Genomic DNA, 13,429 nt, shown 5'->3' with positions numbered 1-13,429 from the left:
AATTAGTTCTACAAATATTTTCTCCTGCTAATTTGAGAGAAAGAGAAAAAGAATGTCATCACTCTCCCTCCACCAGACCCCACAGACAGAGATTCCAGGAGACTGAAAGGGTAAGAAATCTTACCTTCCGCTGGCTGTACGTCAGATTTCCCGAGATCTCAAAACTGCAGACCCTTCAGAGCAAATATCCAGCGGAAGCTGACCCAGCTGGCTACGCCCAACTGCAGGGGAGGAACCACTTCCTCTGCTGTCAAGGATCTCCAGCTGATAGAAGAATGTAAGGGACATGAGCCAGATTAATGGGGGGGGGGGGGGGGGGGTAGTTTTATGACACACACACAGAGGTCCAGTAATGACATGGAGACCTAAATGACCAAAGGCAGGCAGTTTTTATACTTCTTAGACAAAGAGGCAATAAATCTGTGAAGAATTGACAGGACAAAGAAAACGACTTGGAGAGCTTCAATTAGTAAGGAATTCTGGACAGAATTTCGGCCTGGTAGTAAATCAATAAAAGGTAACAAGGGTTGTTTATACAGCCTTTTTGACGACAAATTTCCCGTGCCTGACAAGAAGAATCTCTTTACCTCCTGGTGCAGAGAGGCCACCTTTTACAGAAGATATTTATTTCTTGTCTTCTGAAGACAAGGAGAAGTCAGTGTTTTCTTGCACTGGCTGTTTCTTAAGGAACTTTTATTTAAAATAATCAATATGCCAAAGTGGCACAGTTCTGAGTGGCCTGCCTTGGAGCCCAACAAAACTGTTCTGTGGAAAGGAGCCTTGATTAATACCACCGGACTCTGCAAGGATGCAGAGGATTGCCTCTCTAGAGGGAGAAGGGGACATCCCACTGCCGGAGTAGGAAAGAAACCCACCGTGTTGGGACATTCACGGATAGCACCCCAGAGGCAGCAGGCCCCAGAAGGAACTCCACAGGGATTTGTGCCCCACCCCCAGGGGAAAGAACCAGAAATAGGGAAGAACAAAGACTAAATAGGATGGGTGCTGCCTCTTGCACTTCTCTGACCCCAGTACCTAGCAGAGTGCCTGGTACTCAAAAGACCCAAGGCATCACTTAAGGAATTTTGCCTAGGACTGCCACTTGTGGGACCCAGGAAATTTAACAAAAATCCCCTGCCCCTGGACAAGCAGAGCAGGACTAACTCCATTTTGTGCTGCACCCGCCACCTCCTGTGTGACCCCCACATGACCTGCTTATTGCTTAAGGCGCTGCCCCCCCCCCCCCAGTCCAGCCGCTGGGCACACCCTAATCAGAAATGGGCTCATAACAATGTCACCCCGCCTTGTGCCCGCCAAAACTCCGCCCCGATTCTGACCAGAGTAATAGGCCCGCTCAAGTGGATATATAGGGGAAGGTGTAATGCAATTGGCCACCTGCGTGGGGACCGACATGCCTGTGCAACTTTCTGCGTATCCCATTGGCCACTGGCCCCTATAAAGCTGCTGCGCCTCTAGGTCTCCGGGTCCAAGTCCCTGCTCCACTGTGTCGGGTGCACTTGGACCCAAGCTCGAGCCTGTAAATAAACCCTCGTGTGTTTGCATCGGTGTCGGCTCCTTGGTGGTTTCTCGGATTCGAAATCTTGGGCACAACACCACTCACTTGCCAGAGGACTTTGGAGACTTTACTTCCCTTATCTCCTCAATCATCCAGCTAACCCAGTTGATCCAGTTGATGCTCTCTGATTCAAGGGAAGTCAGTGCCAGAAAACCAATCATGGAATTACAGGTTTGGAATTTCAGTCCCAACCCTGACCTCAGGGGAGGAGACAGGGCCTGGAAATTGAATCAAGAGCCAATGGCCAATAACTTAATCAAGTGTGCCTATATGATGAAGGGGTTGGGAGTACTTCTGAGTTGGCGAACAAGTGGATATCTGGGGAGAGTGGTGCGCTTGAAGAGGGCATGGGGCTCTGGGCCCCTTCCCTTGCCCTGTGCATCCCTTCCATCTGACTGGTCCTGAGTTACATTCTTTTTAATTAAAATGATGTTAAGAAGAAAACTATAGGCCCATGATAACATCACTTAGGGCCCCAAGTCAGTAAAGGGCCCCAAGACTTAATGCCTCACCTGTCTGTAATTTCAACACCCCAAGAATTCACTACCAATCAACACAGAAATTCCTGGTCAAGGGCAGCCCGGGTGGCTGAGTGGTTTAGCGCCCCCTTCAGCCCAGGGCGGGATCCTGGAGACCCGTTATCGAGTCCCGAGTTGGGCTCCCTGCATGGGGCCTGTTTGTGTCTCTGCCTCTCTCTCTCTCTCTCTGTCTCTCATGAAAAAATAAATAAAATCTTAAAAAAAGAAAAAAATTCCTGGTCAATTCTAGAAAATTTACTGGTAGGTAACCTTGCCTAAACAATGCATCCTCGCTAATAAATTCCTTTTTTCTTTTTTTTTTAATGCCATATCTCTGCCTTTAAAAACTGTCACCAGCTACGCCCCAGGACATCACCTTTATTGCTCACCTGCTTGTATTCGCCAACCTTTGTCCCACATTCTTCCTTAAGCTCTTCTTTCCACCTTATCTTAACTCAGGCAAATAGAAACCAAAACTACCCCTCAGGCAATAGTGACTGCCCTGGGAAGATCTCCAGCCAGCCCAGACCAACAAGACCAGTTAGAACCTAATCCCTGACTCACAGCTACACGGACCCAGACTCAATGGGCCACCAACTACCTTTGCTCATTATAATACTAAAATCTCAAGAAGCAGCACAAACCTCATTTACATAACAGGTAATGTATGGATAGGCATGTTTCCTTAAGGCACATGTGCTACCTTATGCCTACTTTTACATAAGATGAACAGGCCTCCTACTCTAAATATTCATTTTAACCCTAAGTAAGGAGAATCCATTCACCTTTAGCTCAGAGAGTCACAGCTTTGGAAGCCATCCCTCATCATCTCCTTATTTGCTGGAAACCTTTCTTTGTGTGACATTTCAACCTGATGCAGTTTCTAACTCACCAAGGCACAAACCTGCAGTGGTTCACTTAGAAAACCTGTCTCTTACTTAGCTCAGGGGAGCTCCCCTCTATTTGCTAGATGAGATGCTGCCTGATTTGTGAATCATTTAATAAAGCCAATGAGACCTTCAAGTTTACTTGGGTACTTTTGTTTCATTTCGTTTTTAACCGATTTCATGGCAGCATCAGTGTCTGAAGCAAGATTCTGACTGCGTTTGGAAACAGGGAGAAACACAAGTGTGGTGCTCTGTGACCACCTAAGTTCACTGTCTCTATGGCTGTTTCTGAAAGCCATTGGCAAGTCACTCAGTTAAGCTCTGCTCTTTTTTTGCATTCCAGCTCCTGACCTAATTGGCTTTCTAGTCCAGGGTTAACATATCTGTCTACACTAACGGGAGATTCTAAGGGAGCGCCACTCCTTAGCCCTTGGCTCAGTCCACAATTCAATGCTGGAATTTCTTCTTCATTTCCAACCTGTGGTCCCCATTCAGTGTGGTTTGCAGGTTTCCCCCTTTCCCCAGTTCTAGTCTGCAAGTCTCCGTAGTGGATTTTGCTGGTTTGGCCCACACTGGGAATTGCTGGTATTGGGCACAGCCTTCTCTTGGCCAGTCCACAGTGACAACTTGTGGTTACTGCTGTTGCATTGAGCTTGTCTTGTTTTGAGTAAACAAAGGCTCAGCTAATGGGATCCTTAAAATCAGAAGTCAAGTGTAACCACCTTCCGGCACACTTGCTTTTTCATATCTAAAAACAAAACTACGGTGCCAGGAGCTGTGACGGTCTACAGAAATGGTAAAAATTTTACTAAAAAAAACAGAATTATCATGGCCATAATGGAGAATGTTTCAGTTAGATAAGGTCCTCTAAGGAATGCACTTGAAAGCAAGGGTTGCCAAGGTCAATGAAATGGGATACCTGTTTTAATTGGCAAGCAGAAGCCTCCAAAAAGCTTCAAAATTCCAAAATATTGTCTTTGAAAGATCCATTGCAAAAAGCTAGTGCAAAATTAAATATATATATGAGGTACTTGTAGGGACCGAGGGCAGGCTGCCCTAAAATGCACCACTTTGGCATGAACATTATTTTGACTTAAGAGCAATCAAAACCCAGCAGATCCAAACTCTCCCCCTCCTTCCTCAACTGCCTCCCTCTACTATGAAAACAGGTATTAATGGAGATTTCTCTTTACCTAATAAATCTATCTGCATAAAACGGCAAGTGTTGTTTTCCAAGCATCTCAACTTCGTGCTGATGATCCCTCTCCCTTTTGTATCTTCAGGCCCCTCCCCCTCTTCTTAGCTCCCAGAAGCTTCATATAAGTCTTTGGAATTTCATGACCCTGTGGATCCCTGTACGTATGAAATTAAATTGGATTTTCACCTGTTCATCTGGCTCATGTCAATTTCTAGAGGAAATTGAAGGACTTGAATAGCAGAAGAAATTCTCCTCCTCAACACACCTTTATAAATATTAGATTTTAATGCTGGAATATTAAAAGTTGGAATAGATCCTGAGTTCTTCTGGTGTCCTCCAATGGCTGGCTACAACTATCCAAATTAGCATTGTTAAATTGTTCTCTCACTTTTCTGACTTGGAATCGTTTAAAAACAAAAACTTCCCTTTCTCCTGAAGCTCTACAAACTGAATATAAACAATTTGATATAAGTTTCTGAGAAATCACAGCAGCTCAGGTGTAAACCATCTTTGTGCCTCTTGCTCTGTGGGTCACTCCGTAAGATAGCTGTTGGGCCGGTGGGATCAAGGGGGATCGGGAAGCACCAACAAAATGTTGGCGGACCCCCCACCTTGTTGCCCCCACCTCAGAACTTTCCCATCACCAGCAGACCTCCCGAGGACGTGTCATCAGGGGGAGCCTGGACCTATGCAGGAAACCTGAAAGGTACTTTACCCAGACCCCATATAAGGGCATGGGCAGTTATTGCCCCCAGGCCAAATTCACCAGTAATAAGCCTAATACCTATCACCCCATACAGAACCCAAGCCCTTACTCCTCCCCTCTTTAAAAGCCCGTTGCCCTCCCCTGCGCCCACGACTTGCCCACTCTCTCCCTCCCCTGCGGGCTGCAGAACCTCGCCAGAGAGCCCGTCCCATTAAAAATCTGTTTCGACCAACTTTTGCCTGGTCTATTTCATTTCACTACCGATCAGATTAAACCTGACAATAGCCTGACATATAGAAATCTTCTCTACTGGCTACCCTTAAAACTCAAAAATTGGTTTATAATTTGATCTAATCATTAACATTGCTTTTCTTCTGTTTCCATAAAAATGTCTCTTATTTACTACCTGATTGCTTGAACCATAGGCCTACCCTTGAGAACACACCTGCGTCACTGCCTCTAGAAATGAGTTTAACTAAACTGACCGATTGTGAGGACTAAGAGACTGGTACAACAAGATGAAACAATCTACCAACTCAATTTCAGTGTTGCAAGTGAGGAGTTTTCTGGTAAACTGCTACATTATTCCCCTAAATAGCTAAGGGAAAACTCTGGTGGATACCAGAGCTTGTGTATGGGATCCTGGACAAACTGTCAAAAGCCAGTGAAGAATGAAAATTCTTACCAGAATCAGTTCTTCTGAACCTCTGTCTGTGGTGCTCTGTCTGGAAAGGAAAATATAATCTCACTGTTGTCCCTTCATTTCCAAATTCAAGCCCATTGTGGATTTTTCTTTTCTCTCCTAGGTATAGCAACTGCCTTTTTGCTTGTCCTGTTTTGGATAACTAGGCTTGGCTTTCAGCCTGCCTGGTATATGCAAATTGTTTCTTTTAGCTACCTATGGGAGTGACTTTAGATTTGTGGAATCCAGTATCCTTTGGACTGTCTTTGGCGACCTGTCAGACATCCAAGGGGTTACACAACGCTGCCAGAAATACTTAAAACTATGTACCCATGCAGCATTATTTACAATAGCCAAATTATGGAAGTCACCTGTGTCTGTCAATAGATGACTTGACAAAAAGTAATATATGTATATATACAATAAATGTTGCTCACCCATAAAAACGAATGTAATCTTGACATTTGCAGCAAATGGATAAATCTAGAGAGTATAATGTGAAGTGAAATAAGCCAGTCAGAGAAAGACAAATACAATGTGATTTCACTCATGTGGAATTTAAGAAACAAAACAAATGAACAAAGAAAAAAAGAGACAAAAAAACCCCACCCTTAAATATAGAGTATAAACTGATGGTTATCAGAGGGGAGGGGGGTGGGAGGATAGGTGAAATAGGTGAAAGGGATTAAGAGCACACTTATATCATGATAAGCACCAAGCAACTATAGAATTGTTGTATCACCACACTGCATACCGGAAACTAATATAACATTGTATGCTAATTATACTGGAATTAAAAAAACAACAAAAATATGTACCCAGAGGGAAAACAACAAATTGAGGATAATGTAGTAGGATAGGTGAATGAACATATGATGTCATTTAAGTTATTGTCCAATTCTTTGAGGAATTAAAAATACTATCCTTATTTTACAAAACAAAAATCAGTATACCGGTAATTCAATATTTACCTATTCTTTTACCAAATGAACTTCCGTTGTTTATCTGAAAAGCCCTGTAAATTATTGGCCTTAGAAAATCAAAGTCCTTCTTGGAAGAACTTACTTTTTTTTCTTCCCCTTAAAGTTACACACTTTATCATGCCTCTGCAGTGTAAACACAGCTCACAATTACCGGGGACTGAAGGGGGAGAAAGAGAAGTATTTTTAAAATAAACTGCTAAAAATAAATAAATAAATAAATAAATAAATAAATAAATAAATAAATAAATAAATAAAATAAAATAAAAAACTGCTAAAGGGCTCATGCCCAGACTCTAGCACAGCTTTCAACTCTACGGACAAGTTCAAATCTTAAAAATCTTCACAAGTATTGGTAACTACACAGTCTTCGCACACATGTGTTTGTGGATATGTTATAAATACCTCTGGATGGCATCGCTAAAATTAATTTCCAAAAGAGCCCTAGTTAGGTGGTTTGAAGACAAGTGCAAAAAAGGATTGATCATTCTAAACCTATCAAAAAGATAGAAACTAACCAAAATGTCTTTTCAAGTTCATGTCCACATGAGAGCTTGTTTAAGATTGTTGGTTTGATTAAAATAGACGTGTCTTTAGAGATATCAGCTACTGGGGTTTACTTAAAGTCAGATAGGTCAATGTTATCTCTGTTGCAGAATATTTAAAAGAAAGTAGCTTGGAAGAATGAGTGACTTTTTTTTAATAATAAATTTATTTTTTATTGGTGTTCAATTTGCCAGCATACAGAATAACACCCAGTGCTCATCCCGTCAAGCGCCTCCCTCAGTGCCCGCCACCCAGTCACCCCCCCCTCCGCCCTCCTCCCCTTCCACCACCCCTAGTTTGTTTCCCAGAGTTAGGAGTCTTCCATGTTCTGTCTCCCTTTCTGATATTCCCCACACACTTCTTCTCCCTTCCCTTATATTCCCTTTCACTATTATTTATATTCCCCACATGAATGAGAACATATAATGTTTGTCCTTCTCCGACTGACTTACTTCACTCAGCATAATACCCTCCAGTTCCATCCACGTCGAAGCAAATGGTGGGTACTTGTCATTTCTAATGGCTGAGTAATATTCCATTGTATACATAAACCACATCTTCTTTATCCATCGAAAGATGAATGGAATGAGTGACTATGATGCCTCACAAAGTTTTTATGAGTGATCTAAGCATAATTATTAAGAACAAGTAAATTAAATAGACCTAAATAAAATGAAAAATTTTAGGTAAGTGTTGAAATTGTTTTCCCGAATCTTGTTGGTAACCTAAAACCTAAAGTTTTGCCGAGTTAGATCAAATGATGAATTAAGTTAAATCTGTTAAATATTTAGATTACTTCCAAGTAAAACAAAATACTAAAACATTAATTACCAAGTATCGGTTTATTTTTGGCTTCTAATTACAGAGAAGCTAAAAGATATCTGGATCTGTTCATGCTACACTGGAAAATCCAAAAACACATAAACTTCTAAAAATCATGAGAAATATTTATGAATTTGAAAATCTAAAGAATTGTAGTAAAAGAGACAGATCACTATTATTTAATTTTCACTAGAAACTAAGATTTCTAAGGCTTAAAAATTCCAATAAATTTAATATATTAGGCCACTGGAAATAATAAGGGAAAATATATTTTCTATGTCTATGCTTCTATAATATTTCTATTTCTAGGAGGAAAATGCATGCTTTTGGTAAGAAAAAATTATGAGGAATAAAGACACATTTTTGTTGAGGAAAAATAAAGTAATTTCGTCCTAAAATAAGGCTGGTTATTTAAAAAGGGAAAACTTGGGGATCCCTGGGTGGCTCAGTGGTTTGGTGCCTGCCTTCGGCTAGGGTGTTATCCTGGAATCCCAGGATCGAGTCTCATATCAGGCTCCCTGCATGGAGCCTGCTTCTCCCTCTGCCTGTCTCTCTGCCTCTCTTTCTCTCTGTGTCTTTCATATATAAATAAATAAAATCTTTTGAAAAATAAAAATAAAAAGGGAAAACAGGACAAAATCTGAGTGTAAAAAGAAAGTTGTAGAAGGTTTGTGTAAAAGGAATCTTTGGAAAAAACTTTGAATATATTAAATTTATTAGAATTTTTAAATCTTAGAAATCTTAGTTCCTCCATCACTGGAGATTATAGAAGGCATGCCATGCAAAGGCAGCAGAAACAGAATCTATAACGATTGTAACACACCTGGATGAGGTCCATTCTGCTTCCTCAAAAAATGGCTCCTAATGGCCAGGCTTTTGCCATCCTCACATCCTTATAACATGGCAACAGTTTGCTCTTGAATCAGAGAAATTGAGATGAGTAAACAATAGCTATAAATTAAGTAAATAGTCGGGGCTATGAGAAACCTGAGATGGCTGCTTGCTTTTTCCCAGCTCCTTGATAAACCCCATTTTCTGATTTTTGCATTCCTTCCTCTAATGCATTTAAGATGACTGGAGTTATAAATAAACATTAGTGGAGAAATTTCTATAAAATTGCAAAAACAGTCTACCAATAATATCTAACTGGTCAGACCCATAACCCTAAAAAACTGATTTTGTCTCTAATGTCCTCAGACCTCCTTCCTACAGACCCTTTGAACACTTGCAGTTAGACTTCATTCAGTTATCACTTAGTATGGGTTATCAATATGTCCTCGTTTTTGTATGCATGTTTTCCAAATGGGTTGAAGCCTTTCTCCACCATAAGACTATGCTCTCACAGTGGGAGGGACATGCTAAAAAAATGTGTCTCCCACTTAAAATATACCTTCTATAATCTCCAGTGATCAAGGCACCCACTTCACTGAATCATATGAGTCTTAATGAAAACCTTGCAGAGATGGAATTCTATCGATATATAACCTCCTGTTGATCCCTGTCTCATGCTAGTATGATCACTACTAGTAGGTCTCTAATGCGTTATGCTCAAGCCTGTCATCAACAGCTTAAAGAAGCCTTCCTGGGTCCCAATTCAAAGGCTCCTGTTGGTCACAGTTTAGGGCCTAGTGATCAAGTATCTGAAAGCATCATCAGAGGAAGACCTCAAGCCCCACTGGAAAGAACCTTACCAAGTATTCCTGACTACTGACACTAATTTAAAGATATTAAGTCTTGGATAAACATTACACAGGTAAAGAAGACTCCACCTGATAATCTGGTCCCATGCAGACACTGGAGACCTCTGAATCAAACTGACAGGGAAGAGAAGTAGCTGATATTAAGGTAGACTGCTTCTACCCAAGGGGCCAGATCAAGACTTCCTACTCTAAGTGAACATGAAACCACTTCTCCTTTTCCCTTCCTTCACTCTGCCATTGGTCTGGAAAGACCATCTCATCTTTATCTCATAAATACCCTCATCTTTCCTCCCAGGCCATTGCTAAGATGGGTAACCTCTGGAATTTAGAGCAACTTTTTTTTCAGGCTTGGAACCTGAAATCTAGCTACATCTCACTGGTTGACTCCCCCGTATAAATTTACATAATCAAGTTAGAAAAGGTCTACCAGGAGGCTCTCATGATTCAGGATTCACTCCTTTTGGCAGGCTCCTACTTCTGGGCGTGGATAAATATGAATGAAGCTGGGATCAGGAACTTCTCCTTAATTCTTGAAATTGTTGTAGAATTCATTGCAAAAGCAATAGCTGCCCACCAAAGATCCTTAGACGCTCTGGCCAAAGGTGTTCTTGATAATAGAATAGCCCTCAATTATCTGTTGGCTGTAATAGATAATTGGATTACCACTTCTGGTGAAGTTAAAACTCAATTACATAAAGTCACAAAACAAGCCATTTGGCTTAAAAAGATGACTTCTTCCATGGGGGTCTTTATTATTTGATTGCATTGGATTGGATTGGATCCTGGGGACTGATAAGGAGAAGAAAGGTAGGGGAAATCAGATAAAATTAAATTTTCTTATAACTTGCCCATTTATAAATACCTGAGACATGCAGAGACTGACATTCCTCAGTGAATTTACAGCTGCCTTAGTATTAATGCTTTGCCAGAGATTAAAAGCAACCTTAGCATCAAACTGAACAGCAATACAAAATAAATTTATTATTAAAAAAAAAAGCAACCTTAGCATGACAATAGCCAGACCTCCAGGATTCTGTAAATCTTCTTTAACATACAGAAAACCCTTTAGAGATTTCTAGTTATCTCTATACCTGACCCTCCCTTCCCCCCAGCCAACTCCAAAATACATAATCCGTCCCACTTCACAATCACAAGTGCATTCTTTCTGCCCATGGGCCCTGTCCCCATGCTTTAATAAAGCACATTTTTGCATCGAAAGCACCTCAAGAATTTTTTTGTTGATCTTTGCACTCAATGACCCCACATCATAATTTTGATCACCTAGGTGTGTGGGGATCTGCATCTTCCTTCATCCGGACTTTGAACCTTGGTGCAAACTTGGTGAGTTACTCCCTTTTCACCTCTTACATTCATTTCAGGGACTTTTCAAGGAGTAAGGTCTTATTGGATTACTTTCACATCAATTGCTCAGACTGCAGTCATCTAGCCTGTGGCTGCTGTTCAGGAAAGAACAAAAGTCTGACTTATGACTGGAAGCTAGTACCTTAGTGGGAATGGTAATAAGACTCAGAAACTTTATGCCCTCTCTTTAGTCCTATTCTTGTACAAAGCTTTCTTGGGCACGGGACTGCCACGTAAGTCACTAAGGCAGTTGCCCATTTTAAGACTCCCATGTAAGTTTTCCTCTTCATTGGTCCAGTATGATCCCCTCCACATGTCTGACCTAGCCACTTTTGGTCAAAATATCTCTGCTTGGAGGTGGCTGAAACCAGTACCTGAATGAATTTAGGTATTGTTTCTAAACCAGGGACTGTTTCCTGGAGACTGTTTCCTGGGGAAGTCAGATTTAAAGACTACATGGTTGTAATGTTCCTTAGACCATGATGGATTTCTATCTTCATTATTCTTCATCTATGTCCCCCACTGACTACTTAAAGTAGAGGGGAGATACCTCCTGCAAATTCTTAACGACTTCATGGGTTAAAATGACAAGCTCTCTTGGTCTACCAGCATCTATTGTGTCCAAGGAAAAACCACAGGGAAGCGAAGGGATGTCACTATCACTCCAGTAAATAAGTCAGTGTTCAAAATGCCTCTGGTTGTATTGAACTAGGAACCCTTGACATTCTCCTACATGGGACACTACCCAGGAGTTGGGGGAGGGGGAATTACGGTAATGGACTTTTCCATTTTTATAGGAACACGAGATATTTCTCTTAAGTCCCCAAAGACTCCCCCTTGGGCACCTCTTAACCCATTGGAAACAATCTGGATTTCAAGATTTGAAAAAGAAAAGACTCATCTTCTGCAATAATGCATGGTCTCAATACTCCTTAGGAGACAGGAAAAATGGCCCAATGATGGAATAATAAACTTCAATATTATATACTAATTATATCTTTTCTGCAGGAAATAAGGCAAATGGAATAAGTGCCCTATGTCCAGGCCTTCTTGGCCTTAAATCAAGATCTTGACCTAAGGGTTTCTTGCAGAATGTGCCTAGCCACGCCCCATGTTAATAAAGCCCCTCTTGACATATTGGACAATGATTGTCTAAATAGGCCCCCTCATCCTAACAAACCTGGACTACCAGAGGAATCACTGGCCAATTCAAACAAAGGGGATATTGGCTCTGTTACTATATCCATCCTTCGTACAAACCTCAAGACCCCCTATCTTCTGGGAACTCCCCCTAAATCTCAACTACATCCCCTTAAGGAGGATGCTAATGGAGAAATGGGCACTATTAGAGTCCATGTCTCCTTCTCTACGGCAGACTTAACTCAGATAAAACATCAATTTGGATAATATTCTGAAAACCCTTCTCAATTTATTCAGGGTTTTCAACAATGATCCATTATGTTCGATTTCATCTGGCAAGGTATGTGTGTGTGTATAGATAAATAGATATATAGAGATAGATAGATGATTGATAGATAGATAGATAGATAGATAGATAGATAGATAGATAGATATAGATATATATCATATTAACTCGTGGTTGTACCCCTGAGTAAAAAAACCTTATCTGGGCAGAGAGGCTCAAGAATTTGCTGATGAACTAGAGCCAGAGATAGATTGTTATAAGGTAGGGATCGCTGCTGTCCCAAATACTGAACTGCACTGGAATTATCAAGAGGGTATGCAGGGAAGGAAAACTCAAAACCATCACTTATTTAATAGTAGGAATGCAAAAAGGATTCTCTAAAGCTTTGTTAAAATTCAGGAAATTACTCAGGGAGCTGATGAAAATCCAGTTCTACTTCGGGGTCATTTGGTAGAAGCTACCCCTGAGCGTATAAATCTGGATCCAGCCTCACCTGAGGGAACAGCTATATTAAACATGCATTTTATAAATCAGTCGGCACCCTAAATCTGCTGAAAATTGACTAAAACAACTTTAGATCCTCAACCCGCCATCCAGTGCCTACTAGAGGTAGTAGCTACTGGAGTTTTTAAAAGAGATGGTTTTAAGACAAGAAAAGACATGGAGAGCTAAATTACAGGCTCAGATATTGGTTGCTGCCATTGTGGATTCACCTCAATGCCAGACTAACTTGGTGCTAAAGAAAAAGCCAGTAAGGGGGAAGGGGGGCAAGATTGTGGAAGAGTAGAGTCCCCAAGTCACCTGTCTCCACCAACTTACCTAGGTAACTTTCAAATCATCCTGAAAACCTATGAATTCGGCCTGAGATTTAAAGAGAACAGCTGGAATGCTACAGAGAGAAGCGTTCCCACTTCTAACAAGGTAGGAAGATGGGAAAAAATTAAATAAAAAAGAATCCAGTGGTGGAGGGGCCACACAAGGAGCCAGGCTCAGGCCAGGCAGGGAGAGCCTCCAGGACAGGAAAGC

General features: G+C 41.3%; 2 protein-coding genes across 8 annotated transcripts in view; one reads left to right on the top strand and one right to left on the bottom strand.

Annotated features, from left to right (window-relative positions):
* Nucleotides 1-5,750, bottom strand: part of LOC144311237 (pantetheinase) — a 36,336-nt gene extending 30,586 nt beyond the window's left edge. For all 7 annotated transcript variants that reach the window (XM_077893477.1, XM_077893461.1, XM_077893507.1 and 4 more), the window contains exons 1-2: nt 5,571-5,750; nt 125-264 (exon numbers count right to left, since the gene is read on the bottom strand). The gene's annotated coding sequence lies outside the window, so the exon portion shown is untranslated. The remainder of the gene's footprint in view (nt 1-124; nt 265-5,570) is intronic.
* The window catches only part of LOC144292308 (vascular non-inflammatory molecule 3-like), an 84,967-nt gene that overhangs the window by 52,135 nt on the left and 19,403 nt on the right, over nt 1-13,429 (top strand).

This window comes from Canis aureus, chromosome 1 (genome assembly GCF_053574225.1).
Source record: "Canis aureus isolate CA01 chromosome 1, VMU_Caureus_v.1.0, whole genome shotgun sequence".
Classification (NCBI taxonomy): Eukaryota; Metazoa; Chordata; class Mammalia; order Carnivora; family Canidae; genus Canis; species Canis aureus.
Note: the sequence above shows the minus strand (reverse complement) of the source record. Positions and strands in the feature narration are given on the sequence as shown.